Source organism: Cherax quadricarinatus, chromosome 5, assembly GCF_038502225.1.
Source record: "Cherax quadricarinatus isolate ZL_2023a chromosome 5, ASM3850222v1, whole genome shotgun sequence".
In the NCBI taxonomy this organism is placed as follows: domain Eukaryota; kingdom Metazoa; phylum Arthropoda; class Malacostraca; order Decapoda; family Parastacidae; genus Cherax; species Cherax quadricarinatus.
In genome coordinates this window covers 74440943-74451459 of record NC_091296.1, presented here as the reverse complement: position 1 = coordinate 74451459, position 10517 = coordinate 74440943, and the positions used below count along the sequence as shown (strand labels likewise).

The following is a 10517-nucleotide window of genomic DNA, read 5'->3' as shown; positions in this document are numbered from 1 at the left end:
GCGACCAATCATGCCGGTGACTTGTGATTGGAGGGGGCAAACAGTGACGTCAGCGGAAGGAAAAGGGGGGGCCAATAACATTTTTTTTTACCTCGGATAACGTTATTAATACCCGCGACTCGTGATTGGCGGGGAGAGTGATGACGTTAGCTGAAGGACACGGCAGGTCTGGGAGCAAGTTTAGCCCAGCGGATGACGTTATCATGCCGGTGACTTGTGATTGGCGGGGCAAGCGATGACGTCAGGGGTCGAGGCGGGGCAAGTGGCAATTTTTAGCCCAGGAAGGGCAGGTTATCCACGTGTAATCAGTAATTAGGAGGAGCTGAACCTCTTGTTTACAACCTAGTGAGGTGGTTATGGCCGCCCCTGGCCCACTACCCTCTCAGGCACCTCTTTACAGCACTTTTCTTCTTGAATATTTTGTTATTTTTAAGATATTCAAAATAATGTGCATGTCTAGTTTCTGTGTTTAGTGACGAGTTTGTTTACACCTTTAGTTGGTGCTGGGCTTCTTGGCCTGGTGTTCTCTAGGCCTTAACTGTTATCTAGGGCTTATCTGGTATCCTCTAGGCCATATCTGGTGTACTCTAGGCCTTATTTGGAGTTCTCTAGGCTTTATCTGGTCTTTAGGCCTACCTGGCATTCTTTAGGCCTATCTGGTGTTCTCTAGGCCTACCTGGTGTTCTCTAGGCCTACCTGGTGTTCTCTAGGTCTGTTCTCTAGGCCTACCTGGTGTTCTCTAGGCCTACCTGGTGCCATCTTGGTCTTGCCTGGCTGCCAGAGGAAGGGAAACACTTGAAACCAATCACAGGTAAAACGTATTTGTCTTATTCTTATGAACGGAGGATCGAGGCTCTACATATCTGCCCCTCAAGGAAGGTTCCTTGATGTTGGTGAGGGGCTCTTGATTTAGGGAATTGGATCTGTGCTCCAGTTCCCCGAATTAATGCCTTCCACATCCCCCCCCCAGGCGCTGTATAATCCTCCGGGTTTAGCGCTTCCCCCTTGATTACTATAATAATAAATCTACATATCTGCTTGACATGATAGGTTATTACGCAAGATTTTGTAAACAGCTCTTAACTATCCGCTTTCTGCTTGGCACCAGCTGTCAAACGTTATCAATAAGTATGTGTTGCGTTAATCGTCATCAGCATCGTTAAGCTTCGCGTTAATCGTAAGTGAAACTACACCTGGAGGTGTAGTCTGCCAAAAATGCTTGCAGAATTTTTTTTCTTTTTATCACTGACCGATTCCCACTTAGTTGTGGCTCTGGTGGCCTGGTGGTTAACGCTCTCGCTTCACACGGCGAGGGCCTGGGTTCGATTCCCAGCCAGAGTAGAAACATTGGACGTGTTTCTTTCCACCTGTTGTCTATGTTCCCCATCAGTAAAATGGGTACCTGGGTGTTAGTCGACTGGTGTGGGTCGCATCCTGGGACACTGACCTAAGGAGGCCTGGTCACAGACCGGGCCGCGGGGGCGTTGACCCCCGGAACTCTCTCCAGGTAAACTCCAGGTAAGGCAGGGTGGCCCGAAAAAGAAAAACTTTCACCATCATTCACTCCATCACTGTCTTGCCAGAAGGGTGCTTTACACTACAGTTTTTAAACTGCAACATTAACACCCCTCCTTCAGAGCGCAGGCACCGTACTTCCCATCTCCAGGACATTAAAATGTTCACTCTGTCAGACACTGCAACACAAGGGTATCTTGGTACAGACCTGAAATCAACTTTGTCAACTTCTAGTGAGAATGGCTGGATTTGAGAGGGACCTGACCTTCCAACGACAACATTCTTACCTCTACTAGTGGCCTACATCTCACCTCTTGGCGGTATGTAGGCTCCATCCTGTCACTTCAACTCCATATTGTTTCAGACTATGGAACAATGCTCTTCTCCAGACTGAGGGACTGACCACCTCAAAACTTCAAGGGTGATGGACTGATTACATCGTCTTCAAGTATCTTCTGCTTCTATCAACTTTTCTGTACTCGACTGAAGAAGCCTACTGTGTAGGCGAAACGTTTCGAAATAAAGATACCTAACTGTTGCATGTGTCTTACTTAACAAGGATATAGTCACTTGTAGGCGGGATATCCCAGTGGAAGTAGGTCATACTTAGTTGTACTTAATTGTTGGGTTAGTTGTACTACTAAAACTAATCCATTCCTTTGGTGTATGTCTTTCAATGTGTATATATACACTGAAAGGAGAAATATCTCTGTATGTATACACTGAGAGCTTACTCAAATGTTTATTTTAGGAATTACAATATTCTTGACTGGTAGTGAGCAGGTTATGTGCAGCATTAATGGCCCTTGTGTAATCGATAGGCTTTAAACCCCATTAACCAACCTTGGGGCATGATTCTCTGAGGAATATGATACAGAGCGAATGATTCTCTGAGGAATATGATAGAGTGAATGATTCTCTGAGGGATGCTATCCCAAGTGGATGATTCTCTGAGGGATGCTATCTCAAGTGGATGATTCTCTGAAGGATGCTATCCCAAGTGGATGATTCTCTGAAGGATGCTATCCCAAGTGGATGATTCTCTGAAGGATGCTATCCCAAGTGGATGATTCTCTGAAGGATGCTATCCCAAGTGGATGATTCTCTGAAAGATGCTATCCCAAGTGGATGATTCTCAGAGGGATGCTATCCCAAGTGGATGATTCTCTGAAGGATGCTATCCCAAGTGGATGATTCTCTGAAGGATGCTATCCCAAGTGGATGATTCGCTGAGGGATACTATCCCAAGTGGGTAATTCTCCAAGGGATGCTATCCCAAGTGGATAATTCTCCGAGGGATCAGATACAAACTAGATTGTCTCCCGTCATCGTGATCTGTTTATGTAATTTGTGTGTAATGTTAAAACCGCAGTGTGAACGTAATTCTCCTATATAACAGCGCAGTGTAAAGTATAATTTGTAGACACACTGAGGTCCGGGGATCGATTCCCCGGTACGGCTAGAAAACATTAGGACGTGTTTCCATAAGAAACCTTCTGTCCTTGTTCACCCATCAGTAAAATGGGTATCTGGGTGTTAGTCAATTGGTGTGGGTCGCATCCTGGGACAAAATTGACCTAATTTGCCCGAATTGCACTGAAAAACAAGGGGCTTTCTATATAGTAGTATGTCATTGATGGCTAGGTCTGTATGCTTTGTATTTAAGAACATAAGAAAGAAGGAGCACTGCATCAGGCCTACTAACCCATGTGAGGCAGGTCCAACTCACACCCACTCATGTATTTATCTAACCTATTTTTAAAACTACACAAGGTTTTAGCTTCAATGACGGTACTTGGGAGTTTGTTTCACTCTTCCACAACTCTGTATCTTTTCTGAATCTAAATTTTTCCAACTTGAAACCATTGCTGCGAGTCCTGTCTTGGTTAGATATTTTTAGCACATTATTTACATTCCCTTTATTTATTCCCGTTTTCCATTTATGCACGTCAGCCATATCTTCCATAATTCTACACCTTTCTAGAGAGTGCAGATTCAGGGCCCTCAGTCTATCCTCATAGGAAAGATTTCTGATTCATGGGATCATTATTGTCATCCTCCTTTGTACTTTTTCAAGTGCATTTATGTCCGTTCTTTAATACGGCGACCAGAACTGTGCAGCATAATCTAAATGGGACCTAACCAACGATATATAAAGTTGAAGAATAACCTGTGGACTCTTTGTTAGTTATACTTCTTCATATGAAGCCAAGAATTCTATTCGTTTATTTCGAACACTTACGCACTGTAGTCTGGGCTTGAGATTACTGCTAACCAGAACCCATAAATCTTTTTCTAAGTAAGAGATATCAAGATCTGTATTAGTTTATAAGTATCATGGTTATTTACCTTTCCAATGCTTAGAACTTTGCGTTTGTGTATGTTAACCTGCATCTGCCACTGCACCAGTCTCTTCAGATCTTTCTGGAGCACTCTAGTATCCTCGTCAGAATGAATTGGACGGCCTATTTTAGTGTCATCAGCAAACTTTCTTATTTCGCTATTTATACCCTCATCTATATCGTTTATGTAAATTGTGAGCAACTAAAGGGCCCAACACTGACCCCCGTGGAACACCGCTTGTAACGCTTCCCTAGTGATTTCTCCCCTTTTTTGCAAACTCGGTTGCCTGTCAGCCACGCTTCTATCCTGAATTTTTTTTTCCTCCTATTCCGTGTGCCTCGACTTGCCTCAATAGTCTCCGATGTGGGACTCTGTCAAAAGTTTTGCTGAAGTCCATATACACAATATCATATTCATTACTATGATCTGCCTCCTCAAACACCTTAATGAAAAAATTAGTAATTTCGTAAGGCAGGAACCCCCTTTTGTAAAACCGCGTTGAGATTCATTAATCAATTTATATCTTTAATGATGGCTACGATAGCCTTGGCAATTATAGATTCCATCAATTTTTCCACTATGGAGGTTAGGCTTATTGGTCTATAGTTCGAAGCTAGGGACCTGTCACCTACCTTATAGATAGGTATCACATTTGCCATGTTCCACTTATCTGGTGCTATGACAGTTCGTAGAGATATGTTGAAAAGAGTAGGTAAAGGTTCACTAGGTTCTATCTTACATTGCTTTAAAAACAGAAATAAAGATTATTATTATTATAGGCAACAGCCTGGTTGACCAGGCAAACACCAGACGAACCTGGCGCATGGCCGGGGTCCTGGAGTAGAAAAACTCTCGGAACGCATCGAAGGTAAAGGTAGGATAAATAGTGAATGCTATTCTGGGGGATTCGGATTATTTAATTTTGTGTGTAACGTTAGGGTTACACACCATCGTCTTCGTCACCTTCAGGAAGTTCTATTTTTCACTCTCCGTTCTCGATCGAGAGGTGTTAAGATTTTGTTAAATAGTAGTAGTATTGCTGGTATGTAATGTAATTATGTCTTGCATTCTAAATGTAATTTTTGGACCGCTAAATGTTTCAGATGTTTATTGAGGAAGGTAATCCTTGAGTGATTCACGCCAGTGTGGGTGGGGTTGGCGTTTAATGAGTGCTATCTAGCAGTGAAGTAATCTTGTGATAACATGATATAAATAGTAGCGCAATCTTGCGATAACACGATATAAAGAGAAGCGCAGTCTTACGATAACACGATATAAACAGCGCAATCTTGCGATAACATGATATAACAGTAGCGCAATCTTGAGATAATATGATATAAATAGCTATCTTGAGATATGATATAAACAGCTATCTCGTGACACACTGATATAAACAGTTATCTCGTGATAACACGATATAAACAGCTACCTGATAATACACGATATAATCAGCTATCTCGTGATAGCATGATATAAATAATAACGTACTAATACAGAATATGAACAAAGGTAATCGTGTGATAGCACGATATAAGCAGTAATCTAATAATACACAATATAAACTGTAATGTAATCCTGTGATAACGCTGTATAAAGCTTCTGTATCTGATATTTCTTTGTGTGTTACAGTGTTGTATAAATGTTGTGGTTGCAGAGGTCGAGTCATAGCTCGTGTGTACTCACCTAATTGTGGTTGCAAGGGTCGATTCATAGCTCCTGGTCCCGCCTTTTCACTGGTCACTACTAGGTCACTCCCTGCTCCGTGAGCTTTATTATACCTCTTAAACTTATGAATGGATCCTGCCTCCACCACCTTCCTTTCCAGACTATTTCACTTCCTGACCGCCCTGTCTACTTGCCTGGAGGGTATTCCGGGGATCAACGCCCCCGCAGCCTTGTCCACCACCAGGTCTCCCGGTGGATCAGGGCCTGATCAACTAGGCTGTTACTGCTGGCCGCACGTAGTCCAACGTACGGACCGCAGTCAGACTGATCCGGCACCGACTTTAAGTATCTGTCCAGCTCCCTTTTCAAGGTAGCCCGGGGCCTATTAGTAATGCCCCTTATGGCTAGTGGGAGGGTGTTGAATAGTCTTGGGCCCCGGATACGTATGGTGTTTTCACTTATTGTACTAATGATGCCCCTACTTTTCATTGAGCTTATGTTGCATCGCCTGCCAAGTCTTATGCTTTCGTGGGAAGTGATTTCTGTGTACAGATTAGAGATCAGTCCCTCTAGGATTTTCCAGGTGTAGATTATGATATATCGCTCTCGCCTGCACTCCAGTGAGTACCAGTGCTATGATTTTGCTGATCAGGATCCTTGTGCATGTAAGTCTGGAATTTGATTAGATTGTGATCAGAATTAGTCGTTTTTGATACTGTTATGTTTCTTACCAGGTTCTCATTATTTGTGAAAATGAGGTAAATTGTGTTCTCCAGTCTTGTTGGCTCCACTATCTGCTGACTTAGGGTGTGTTTATTGCAGAAACTCAGCGGTTCATGTGTGTGTGACTTTTCATCTGCGCTGCTTCCAGGGATTATTTCTACAACAACATTATTTGCTATATTCTTCCATTTTGTATGTCTTAGATTGAAGTCACCAAGCAGCAAAATGTTTGGGGATGGGGCTGGAAGATTTTCCAGACAGTAGTAAATTTTTGATAGCTGTTCCTTGAACTGTTGGGAAGTTGTATCTGGTGGCGTATATACAAGTACAATGACTAAGTTTTAGTTCTCGATTTTTATTGTTAGAACTTCAACTACATCATTTGTGGTGGTCAGCATCTCCGTGCAAATGAGCAACTCTGACATACAGGCCAACCCCTCCCCCCATCTTGTTACCTGTTCTTTCTGTCGCATCTGAAAAGGTTGTACCCAGTTATCCATATTTCATTGTCAAAGTAATATTTTGCGAAAGTCTCTGTGAAGGCTGTAAACATTGCATTTGACTCCCCTAGAAGTCCACCGATGAAAGGTATTTTGTTACTGGTAGAGGGCTTAAGGCCTTGTATATTAGCAAAAGTAAAAGAGGTCGTGTTGCGTGTTTGGTGGGGGAATTTTGTTGGCATCAGTAGTTGTGATTCTGGAGGAGCCACTGGCGGTGCCTCCAGTCCAACAAGGTGGTGAACTATTTTGGTTATTTCTTTACATTATCTTTCTTCGTTTCCTGCCACTAAAAAATCCCTTAGAGTGGAGTTTTCACAATTACTGTAACTACTATGATTTGTTTTACAGGGTGTGTACCTCCTGGTCCTTTTTAAGTGGTATGTGGGGCAGTTGGTGTTGTAACGCAGGAGGGAGAGATATATCAATCTACACTTGGAAAATCCTGGAAGGAATGGTCCCAAATCTGCACACAGAAATCACTCCCTACGAAAGTAAAAGACTGGGCAGGCGATGCAAAATGCCCCCAATAAAAAGTAGGGGCGCCATTGGTACACTAAGGGAAAACACCATAAGTGTCCGGGGCCCAAGACTGTTCAACAGCCTCCCATCAAGCATTAGGGGAATTCCCAATAAACCCCTGGCTGCCTTCAAGAGAGAGCTGGACAGATACCTAAAGTCAGTGCCGGATCAGCCGGGCTGGGGCTCGTACGTTGGACTGCGTGCGGCCAGCAGTAACAGCCTACTTGATCAGGCCCTGATCCATCGGGAGGCCTGGTCATGGACCGGGCCGCAGGGGCGTTGATCCCAGGAATAACCTCCAGATAACATTGTTTTTTTTAAGGACTGAAGAGTGGCACATCTCAGGGTGGAGGAATTTGCCAGAGGCAGAACGACACTCTCCTTTGGATAGGAGGTCGCGGCATTTTTTGGGATGCTCAGAGTTGCATGTCCCATTTGTTTTCCCCGATATTCCATGGTTACAGATGCCCCAAGCATAGAATTTGTGACTAAAGAAATACTTCCTAACATCCCTGTGACTCAGAATCTGAGTCTTCAACTTCCAATTGTGATCCCTTGTTGGTGTGGCCCTTGTATGTGTATGTGTGTGTGTGTGTGTGTGTAAGGGGGGGTCTGGCCAAGTAAGTTAAATAAAAATCATATTTTAACACGCATAAGAGTGCATATAGGAAGAGCTTAATAGGTTGAAATGGTACCCAAGTTTATGAGGATGGGTGGGTGAGGGTTAATAGTCTGCTGAGAGGAAATGAGGGGAGGAAGGGTGCGGCTTGGTGAGGCTGGAGGTACTCGGGGGGGGGGGGAGAGAAGGGAAGGTAAAGGTGTTAGGTGTTGGGAATTTAATGGGAGGGTTAATAGTGGCGGTGGGATGGTAGGTGGGTCAGGGGATGGATGGGTGAGGGGTGAGTGGGTTTGTAAAGGGTGGGTGAGAGGTGGATGAGTGGGAAGGTGGATAAAGTTGTGGTGGTGACGTGAGAGATTCATGTTTGTTTTAAATCATTATTATTTCATTTACTGGCACAAATTAGAGTGAGTGTGGATCCTCCACGTAAGTTACAAAATCGCTGTCTACGTAATCTATTATAACATTTATTTTATTGTTGTGCAGTCATCGTTAATGTTATTTTTTACTCCACATCACAGTTAGTGAAACACATTACCTGGGCGCAAACACACGCTCTCTCATGCAAATACTCTACATACATCAAACTCAGTTGATGTGCAGTATTTTACACATAGACTTTGTATGTGTGCTTGTTAGTTTCAGTGGATTTTATTTTTGTAATATAGTTATAGCTTTGCGAGAGTTATAGAACTGTAATAAAATTTTTATTATCAATGATCTTTCAATATATATATATATATATATATATATATATATATATATATATATATATATATATATATATATATATATATATATATATATATATATATATTATATTATAAATGCTAATATTATAAATGCTAAATTACACTACGAATTTAAATTTAGTATGTATTTGTACTAATGGTGTGTGTAATAGAGGCCTCTCGTATATAAACACTGCCAGTAACCTTTACCATCCGCACAGCGTTGAATATATAATCATTTGTGTACTCATTGATTATTGGGCTCATACATGATCCTGCAGTTGTAACTCTGAACACATATTTGGATGTGTTACCAGCAGGGAAGTCGGAAGTAGGCGGGAAGGAGATAGAGAAAGAGGGAGGAAAGGAAAGTATTTTTTTAATTATCGTCGTTAGGTACACGGTTATCTTTTACCTAACACTTGAATACTTACAGCAGGTACTGGTGCTTGTCTTACACTACCGGAGTGTTGTTTTTTGCACGGGATATGATAGTGCAGCTGGACTGGAGTTTTATAGCATTTTATCCCCTGTACACCAGGTGCCATATCAATCAGGCTGTGATGGATATGTGGGGCAGCGGGTCTCCAGTAGCAACAGCCTGGTTGACCAGGCAAACACCAGAGGAGTCTGACCCATGGCCGGGTTCCGAGAGTAGTGAAACTCCCGAAACTCTTCAAAGGTATATCAGAGGTAAGGTATATGCTACCCACAGCTGGCGGCTAACACACAGGTACCTGTTTTTACTGCTAGCTGGGTAGGGCTGTAGGAAAATTTGCCCAAATATTTTTCCTTGCCAGGGAATCGAACTTGGGACCTAGCGGTTTTGAATGAAATTTTCTCACCAGTGAGCTATGCAGCTCCCCCCCCCCCCCTCCTATGGGAGGGAGTATGGGGAGGAAGAAAAGGAAGGAGGGAAAGTGAAGATGGAGGGAGACGAGGTTTGGTATGATGGAGAATGATTGAGAGGGTGAGCATGGTCTGAGAAGACTTCCGGTGGGTGCGCTGGCCCTGGGAAGAGGGGGGAGGGAGCTATTGGGAAGGGGGGAGGTGCAGTGGCTGAGCTATATAGGGGGAGGGAAAGGTGGCGTAGAGTTGCACCTTTTCCTTCCCCATCCTGTCTTTTCTACACTCTCCAACTGCCAGGATGTTTTTTACACTTGAAGGAATGTGACGGAAACACAGCTTTGTCCCCGATGTGTAACTGTCATGTAGCAGCACCGTGCTGATGTATCAGTTTTTTTTCAAAGACTCCAGTGGAAATAAGTAATTTTGTCTAGCTTTTTGGGGGGTTATCGTATGTAATTTACACTATGTTTCATAATTGTACTTGTGTAACTGTGCCTAATTAAACTTATTTACTTAACTCTTATTTAACTGATGTACGTACCTTACCTTTGATGAGTTTCGAGTCTTTCTACTCCCGGAGCCTAGCCATGGGCCAAGCTCGTCTGGTGCTAGCCTGGTCAACCAGGCTGTTGCTGCTGGAGGTCCGTTGCCCCACATATCCATCACAGCCTGGATGATCTGGCACCTGGTGAAGATACTTGTCCAGCTTCTTCTTGAAGACTTCCATACTTGTTCCAGCCGTGTTTCTGACATCTTCTAGTAAGATGTTGAATAATCTGGGACCACGGATGTTGATATATCGTTCCCTTATTGTGCCCACCACACCCCTGCTTTTCACTTGGTGTATTTTGCACTTCCTCCCATATCTTGATTTATGTCTTCAGGGGGTCATCGCCCCCTGCGGCCTGGTCTACAACCAATCCTCATTAATAGTCAGAGGTAATATTACAGGAAAACAACTATTAGGAAATACATGTATGTAGAAGGGTGTAAGACTTGTCAGTTCACGTGTTCCTCAGACAGAAAGAAGCGACCAACAGCTCTGCCAGAGTG

At 43.2% G+C, this 10517-nt stretch overlaps 1 protein-coding gene across 1 annotated transcript in view; it reads left to right on the top strand.

The window, feature by feature from the left end:
* The window catches only part of dlp (glypican dally-like), a 477280-nt gene that overhangs the window by 40415 nt on the left and 426348 nt on the right, over nt 1-10517 (top strand). The window lies entirely within an intron of this gene.